This window comes from Vombatus ursinus, unplaced genomic scaffold, assembly GCF_900497805.2.
Source record: "Vombatus ursinus unplaced genomic scaffold, bare-nosed wombat genome assembly UNPS02010735.1, whole genome shotgun sequence".
In the NCBI taxonomy this organism is placed as follows: domain Eukaryota; kingdom Metazoa; phylum Chordata; class Mammalia; order Diprotodontia; family Vombatidae; genus Vombatus; species Vombatus ursinus.
Window position 1 is genome coordinate 1 of NW_020950513.1, and position 9301 is coordinate 9301.

At 35.2% G+C, this 9301-nt stretch overlaps 1 pseudogene; it reads left to right on the plus strand.

Moving 5' to 3' along the window:
• The first annotated feature begins 5548 nt into the window (after positions 1-5548).
• LOC114037909 lies at positions 5549-6116 on the plus strand (annotated as a pseudogene).
• The last annotated feature ends 3185 nt before the right edge of the window (positions 6117-9301 follow it).

A 9301-nucleotide genomic window follows, 5' to 3' on the forward strand; every position in this document is an offset into this window, starting at 1 on the left:
CCAATCTGATAGGGATGAAAGGGTATGCTAGAAGTGTTTTGATTTGCGTTTCTCTAATCAGTAATGATTTAGAGTATTTTCTCATGTGATTATTGATGGTTTTGATTTCTACTGAAAATTTCTTTTTCATATCTTTTGACCATTTATCAATTAAAGAATTGCTTTTAAAAACAAATTCAGCTCAGTTCCATATGCATGTATGTGTGTATGTATGTGTATGTATATGCATGTATATATGGAAAAGGAGTTCTTCATCAAAGAAACTTGCTATGATATTTTCCCCAGTTTCTGCTTTTTTAAAAAAAATTTTGTCTGCTTTAGTTTCGGTTGTAGAAAACCTTTTTTAAATTCAAGTAACCTAAATTATCTATTTTACTTCCTATTATCCACACCAGGGTGGGGAATCTGTAGCCTTGAGGCTACATGTGGCCCTCTAGGTCCTCAAGTGTGGCCCTTTGACTGAATCCAAACTTCACAGAACAAATCCCCTTAATGAAAGGCTTTTTCAGTAAAACTTGGACTCAGTCAAAAGGCTGCACCCAAGGACCTAGACAGCCACGTATGGCCTTGAGGCCACAGGTTCCCCACCTTTGAATTCCACTCTGTCTTTTGTTTGATCATAAAATCTTCCCTTTTCCATAAATCTGATAGGTACTTTTTTCATGCTTCTCTAATTTACTTATGATATCACTTTTTAAGTCTAAATCATCTACCCATTTTGACCTTATCTTGATATATGGTGTGAGATGTTGTGCTATGCCTAGTTTCTTCCAAATTGCTTTCCAGTTCTTGCAATTTTTGTCAAGCATGAATCACTACCCTAAAATATTGGATCTTTGGGTTTATCAGACACTAAATTTCTATGGTCATTTACTACTATGTATTGTGTACCTAATCTATTCCATTGACCCACCACTCTTTTTCTGAACCAGTACCAGATTATTTTCATGATTACCACTGTGTCACATAGTTTGAAATCTGATATTGTTAGGCAACCTTCCTTTACATTTTTGTCTGTTGATTCCCTTAATATTCTTGATCTCTTGTTTTTTATTATTTTTTCTAAATCTTTAAAGTAATTTTTTGGTAGATTGATTCATAGGAGCAATTAAATAGTACAGTGGATAGACTACTAGGTTTGGAGTCAGGAAGACTTATCTTCCTGAGTTCAAATCTTGCCTCAGAAACTTACTAGCTGTGTGACCCTAAGTAAGGCACTTAATCCTCTTTGCCTTAGTTCCTTATCTGTAAAATGAGCTGGAGAAGGAAATGGTGAACCACTCTAGTAACTTTACCAAGAAAATCCCAAGTGGGGTCACAAAAAATTGTATACACCTGAAATGACAGAGGAATAACTGTATGATTGTTATGATAATGAGCAAGTAAATTATCTGAGGTAGAATTGTTCATATTAATTAATTTATTTATTTTTAGTTTTCAACATTCACTTCCATAAAATTTTAAATTCTAAATTTTCTCCCTCTCGCTCCCCTACTCCCTGCTCAAGCCAGTATGCAATCAAATATAGGCTCTGCATATACATTTATATTTAACATATTTTCACATTAGTCATGTTGTAAAGAATGATTATACCCAATGGGAGGAACCATAAGAAAGAAGAATCAGAGAGAGAGAGAGAGAGCACGTGAGCAAATGGTATGCTTTGATATGCATTCAGACTCCATAGTTCTTTATCTGGATGTTGATAGCATTTTCATTCATGAGCCTTGTCAAGGTGTCCTAGATCCTTGCATTGCTGAGAAGAACTAAATCTATCAAAGTTAGTACTCCCACAATGTTGCTGTTACTGTGTATAATGTTTTCCTGGTTCTCACCTGGGTAAAAGGGGAGCACAACCCAGCAAAAATAATGTTTGGACAAGGTAGCAAGAAGCTCTTTCCCACAGCACAGATCAGCAACTGAGTCCCCTTGGTCTTAGCTCAGCAAGCCAGTGGCATAGTAAGCCAGCTGTGAGGCCTCCAGGCCTAGCACACAAGGTAAGTTGCCAGCACCAGAACCAGGCAACAACAGGAGTGACTAGGCTGGGCCACTCCAGCACAGTGAACAAACTGCAAGCACCTGAAGCCCCAGTTCACAAAGGCCCTGGACCCCAGCACAAGAAGCCTGGGACAGTGTGAATGTGACCAGGAGGAGAGTTCAACTTTAAAAGTCAGGAAATAGGTGAATAAGATAAGCAAAAAGCAGAAAAGAACACTGATCATAGAGAATTATCATGGTGACAGGAAAGATCAAAACATAAACTCAGAAAAAGACAACATTGTCAATATATCTATATCTGAAACCTCAAAGGGAAAGATGAATTGGTCCCAAGCCCAAAATCCCTTCTTGGAAGAAATGAAGAAGGACTTTAAAAGTCAAAAAAGAGAGGTAGAAGAAAAATTGGGAAAGGAAATGAGAGGTATGCAAGAGAGAGTCAATAGCTTGTAAAAGGAAAAACAAAAATTGACTGAAGAAAGTGATTTATTAAAAAATAAAATTTGCAAAATGGGGGGAAATGTAAACTGCCTCATGAGAAAAACCACAGACCTGGAAAATAGATCCAGGACAGGTAATTTAGGAATTATTGGACTACCTGAAAACCATGATAAAATAAAAAGACCCTGGACAGCATCTTTTGGGAAATTATAACGGAAAACTGCCCTAATATCCTAGAACCAGAGGGTAAAATAATCATTGAAAAAATCCACTGATCACCTCCTAAAGGAAATCCCAAACTGAAAACTCCAAGAAATATTGTAGCCAAAATCCAGAACTGTCAGGTCAAGGAGAAAATACTGCAAGCAAGTAGAAAGAAACAATTTAAATATCATGAACCCACAGGATTTAGCAGCTTCTACAATAAAGGATCAGAGGGCTTGGAATATGATATTCTGGAAGACAAAAGTGCTTAGATTACAACCACAAATCACATACCCAGAAAAATTGATCATAATCTTTCAGGGGAAAAAATATACATTCAATGAAATAGGGGACTTTCAATCATTCCTGAAGAAAAAAAAATGAGAGCTGAACAGAAAATTTGATCTTCAAATACAAAACTCAAGAGAAGCATAAAAAGGTAAACAACAAAGAAATAAAAGTTATTCAATAAGGTTAAACTTTTCACATCCCTACATGGGAAGATGATACTTATAACTCTAAAGAACTGTATCCTTATTAGGGAAGTTAGAAGGTGTATATATACATAGATAGAGGGTATGAGTATAAGTCAACTATGATGTGATGATATAAAAATTATAGGGTAAAAAAAGGATTGTACTGGGAGAAAAGGAAAAGGGTGAGGCAGAATAGGGAAAATTACATCACATGAAGAGGTGAAAAAACCTATTACAGCAGAAGGAAAGTAGGGAGTAGGTTGTGCATTTTTTGAATCTTGTTCTCATTGGATTTGGGTCAAAGAGGAAATAACATGCATATTCAGTTGGGTATAGACAGCAATTTTTACCCTATAGGGAAGTAAGAGGAGAAAGGGGAAAGAAAAGGTGCAGGGCCCATAGAAAGGAGGGTAGATTGAGGGAGGTGGTGGTCAGAAATCAAACAATGGTGCAACAAGGGCAAGGGTGAAAAGAGAGAAAAGTATAAATGTTGGGGGGAGGGGAGAAATAGGATGGAGAGAAAGAGTTTGGATCCATAACACTAAATGTGAGTGGGATGAACTCTCTCATAAAATGGAAGTGGATAGAAGAGTTTATTAAAAATGATAATCCTACAATATGTTGTTTACAAGAAATGTACTTGAAGCACAGAGGTACACATGGAGTAAAGATAAAAGAATGGAGTAGAATATATTGTGCTTCAGCTGAAGTAAGAAAAAAAAAGCAGGGATAACAATCCTGATAAAGCAAAAACAAAAATAGATCTAATTAAAATAGATAAGGAAGGAAACTACATCCTGCTAAAAAGTACCATAGAAAATAAAGTAGTATAAATGCTAAATATATATACACCAAGTGGTATAGCATTCAGATTTTTAGAGGAGAAATTAAGTGAGATACAGGAAGAAATAGACACCAAATTGATATTAGTGGGGCACCTGAACTTCTCCCTCTCAGAGCTAGATAAACTTAACCATAAAATAAACAAGAAAGAAGTTAAAGAAGTGAATAGAATTTTAGAAAAAGTTGGATTTGATAAGCTTCTGGAGAAAACTGAATGGGGATAGAAAGGAATATACTTTTTTCTCAGTGGTATATGACACCTACACAAAAATTGTCCATGTACTAGGGCATAAAAACCTCCCAATCCAATGTAGAAAGGCAGAAATAATAAATGCATACTTTTCAGATCATGATGCAATGATTACATGCAAATGATTACATATAATAAAGGGCTATGGAAAGATAGACTAAAATTATTTGGAAACTAAATAATCTAATCCCAAAGAATGAGTGAGTCAAGCAACAACTCACAGAAACAATTAGTAACTTCATACAAGAGAATGACAACAATGAGACAACATACCAAAACTTACAGTATATAGCCAAAGCAGTTCTTAGGGGAAATTTCATATTTCTAAAGGCTTACATGAATAAAATAGAGAAAGAGGAGATGAATGATTTCAGCATGTAACTAAAAAAAGCTAGTAAAAGAATAAATTGAAAATCCCAAATTTAGCATCAAGTTAGAAATTCTGAAAATTAAAATAGAGATGAATAAAACTGAAATTAAGAAGACTACTGAACTAATAAATAAACTAGGAGCTATTTTTAAATAAAAACAAATAAAATAGATAAACCTTTTGTTAATTTGATTAGAAAAAAGAAGAAAATAAAATTACCAATGTTAAAAATGAAAAGGGTGAATTCACTACCAATTAAAAGTAAAGTAAAATAATAATTAGGAGTTATTTTGCTCAACTGTGCCAATAAATCTGACAACCTAAATGAAATGGATTAATATTAAAAAAATTATAAATTTCCCAGAGGAACAGAAGAGGAAATAAAATATTTAAAATAACCCTATTTCAGGAAAAGAAATTGAATAAGTCATTAATGATCTCCCTTAGAAAAGAATCTGCAGGGGCAGATAGATTTACAAGTGAATTCTACCAAACATTTAAAGAACAATTAATTCCAATATTATATAAACTATTTGGGAAAAAAAGGCAACAAAGGAGTCCTACCAAATTCTTTTTATGATACAAATATGGTACTGATACCTAAACCAGGAAGAGTCAAAACAGAGAAAGCAAAATATAGAACAATTTCCCTAATGAATATAGATGCAAAAAATTAAATAAAATATAAGCAATTATTATCATAAGGATAATACACTATGACAAGGTTACATTTGTACCAGGAATACTGGGCTGCTTTGATATTAAGAAAACTATCAGCACAATTATCCATATCAATAACAAAACTATAGAAGTCATATGATTATCTCAATAGATGCAGAAAAGGTTTTTGACAAAATCCAATGCCCATTCCTATTAAAAACACTAGAGAACATAGCAATAAATGGAGTTTTCCTTAAAGTGATAAGTAGCATCTATCTAAAGCCATCAGCAAGCATTACATGTAATAAGGTTAATACACACGTATATGGTTTCTATGATGAGTGTTTAACAAAATATGGAAGTATAGATGTTTGAAAATATTTTACAGAACTTTTTGATTATCTTCCTCTAACTGCCTTAGTGGATGGTTAAATTTTTTTATCTACATGGTGATGTCTCACCATCCATAGATACACTGGATCATATCAAAGCACTTGACCACCTACAAGAAGTTCCCCATGAAAATCTAGTGTGTGACTTGCTGTGTTCAGATCTAGATGATTGTTGTGGTTGGGGTATTTGTCCTTGAGACACTGGATGTATATTTGGGCAATGTATTTCAGAGACATTTAATCATACCAATGGCCTCACATTGATGTCCAGGGCTTACCAGCTGGTGATGAAGGGTATATCTGGTTCCATGACAGGAGTGCAGTAACAATACTCAGTGCTCCAAACTATTGTTACAGTTGTTCTAACCAAGCTAAATCATGGAACTTGATTATACTCTAAAGTACTCCTTCCTGTAGTTTGACCCAGCACCCCATAGAGGTGCCCACCACATGTTACTCGTGGTACTCCAGACTACTTATTTTAATGAGATTTTAAACTTGTACAGTATTGCCATGAACTATACATTGACATAAAGGAAATGGGAAGAGCAATAGTAACTCCAAAATGTGGGAAATAGTTAACATTCAATAAACTCGTTTTCATATGCACCAAAAATATGCCTTATAAAAATACAAAGCCTCTTGTCATCAATAGTCTTGACCACTTTAGAATGAATCAATTCATTGCACGTTGAAGCAACATTGTTGGTCAAGAAACCAGTTTCTGACATTGGCTATTTGTAGTTACTTTTGCTTTTTCTGATAGACTGCAAATATTAAGATGTTAACATTAACACCTCGTGAATACAATTTTCCATTTAGCTATTTCTTTATTCAATATGACTGTAGATAAGGATAGCAGCAAACAATCATTGGAGCTTAATGAGCATTTTGAAAACTAAGTACTAAGGCCTCCCCTCTATTTATAAGATTTGAAATCATTTTGTTTATTTTCAGGGAAAACTGTTTAATTTAATTGTATGGTTTATTTGCACTCAGTTTATTTTCCTTCCCAGCCTAATCCCTAAATTGTTCTTTGTTATTGTCAGATACTAGTGAGTTGTTTTGGACTGAATTTGTTTTTCCTGTAAGATGTTACTTCACAAGAGCACTGCAATGTTTTTTTTTTCATAATAAACTTGTGAACTAAGTACTGAAAAGTGTCAAAATCTGACTTTAGCAAAGGGCAAACTGATGCTGTTTTATTCAAAGAAAGAATGAATTTATAAATTATTGAATTCCAGGCAAAGAAAGATAAAAATGAAGACTACTAAAAAGGGGGGGGGGGGAGCAATGGATTACTTAACCTCTAAGCTCTCTTAACACATATACAGATTAATTCAAAGACCCAAATACATATGATATATAAATATGTATATATGTTTGCACACATGTTTATATCCAATAACATGTGTCTCTACTTATTTTAGGGGGGCATAAATCTTATGATTTAATAGGTTTAAGGAAACAATAATGAGAATAGTAGTGTGAATGTAGATCATGATCTGATCTAAAACTTAGAATCTTAAAGAGAGTTTCATAAGACACTAAGAGACTAAGTGAAATGCCTACGTCATACAAGAAGTTCGATCAGAAGATTGAACTTGGGACTTTCTAATTTGAAGATCAGTCTTCATTAAGCCATGCTGCTTCTCATACATATGTTAACTTTTTAAATTGTTCTTTACATATTACTATTGTCAAAGGAATAAAAATCTAGAGACATAGACTTATTAATTCAACTCTGAGGGCTGATTCTACTCTAGAAAATGGTTTGCAGGCAAAAGAAAAAATTTAAAAATGCTAGTTCCATGTGCAAATAGTTTATTTTTGATAAATACAATTATATTTGACTACTTGCTTTGATAATAAAGAACAAAAGCCCAAAGAATTGGTTAAAAAAATAAAATAAATGTAAACTAGAGATCTTCAGAGAAGGATACAAAATTGACTTCATAATTATGATTAAGACTTCATGAGTTGAGAACTATGACTGAAATATTGCTCCCTAAGAACATGTATTATTCAAAATGAGAGGACATTTAAAAGGGCACTGGATAGAATGAGTAGCAAGATGCATGTTTTTGTGAAAAATCTAGGAGCTGGAGAAGAGAATATTAGAGATCATTTGAGTGAATATTCAAATGGGTTGAATCAGATAGGTATGCTTCATAGGAGTATATACAGAAACAGGAAATAGATGAGAAGTTTGGTGACAATATCACAAACATGTCACAGTGCCATAGTATGGAGAATTATGTGAATACTTGAGTACTTCTCTATGTCCTAATTAGAGTAGTTTATAATTTTTAAGTTGCATTTGTAATAACTTCATCCATTCAAAGGTTGAAGAACTAACTAGGGGACCTTAACAAGCTTCCGACATTTCGGGGGCAGAGCCAAGATGGCGGAGGGAAAGCAATGACTTGCTTGAGCTCTCCCCCAAACCCTTCCAAATACCTATAAAAAATGTCTCTAAACAAATTCTAAAGCAGCAGAACTCACAAAAAGACAGAGTGAAACAAATTTCCAGCCAAAGACAGCCTGGATGATTGATGAGAAAGGTATATCGCACTGGGCGGGGAGAGAGCGCAGTGTGTCTTGGGCGTGCAGGCCACAGCGACCTGGAGCAGGCTTCAAAGGACTGAATCACAGGCAGCTGTGGCAGTTTCCAAAATTCTCAACCCACGAACTCCAAAGACAACTTAGAAAGTCAGTGGGAAAAGTCTGTGACTGTGGTGAGAGAAGGAGCTAGGACTCAGCCTCAAGTCCTGAGCATGGGCCACGGCTGCCTCCTGAGCTTCTGGCCCAAAGACTGAGGGGGAATCAAGTGGCTGATCAGAGGGGGATTGCAGGGATCTCTTTGATAGAGCTGAGGCAGGAATCTCTTGTGTTGCCTGTGCTTAGCTCTGAGTTACAGTTCTGAGGGGCGGTCCTGGGGTGAGAAGGAGTGCTGGTGTGGTGGAGCTTGTTGTGGCAGTGGAGAGGAAACACCTCACCCCTTATCATACCACCTTGGAAGAACTGAAAATTTATGGGTCCCTAGAAGTAGCTCTGAAAACAAATGTACAAATCTCCAAAGCTTGGGACAGTATGTTCTCCACATTGGAAGCAGACTCTTACCTTAACAAAGAGTTTAAAACTCATGTAATTGGCCGGGATCATGAGTAAGCAGTGCAAAAAGAGTCAGACTATATTATCTTACTTTGGTGACAAAGAAGATCAAAACATACAACCATAAGAAGACCACAAAGTCAAAGCTCCTACATCCAAAGCCTCCAAGAAAAATATGAATCAGTCCCAGTCCTTGGAAGAGCTCAAAAGGGATTTTGAGAAGCAAGTAAGAGAAATAGAGGAAAAACTGGGAAGAGAAATGAGAGTGATGCAAGAAAATCATGAAAAACAAATCAACAGCTTGCTAAAGGAGACCCAAAAAAATACTGAAGAAAATACCACCTTGAAAAATAGGCTAGGCTCTGATTCTTAAAATCAAGCCACTGCTGATATTCTTACAATCTAGCCACTGGTCAGATTCTTAAAATCTAGCCACTGGTCAGATTCTTATAATCTAGCCAATTGCTTACTAATGTTCAGACCCCATAAGAGTCTGCCCCATATGACAGATGTTCTAATAAACCTTGTCTTTGGCTGAAAGAAGGCTTGGGTCAAA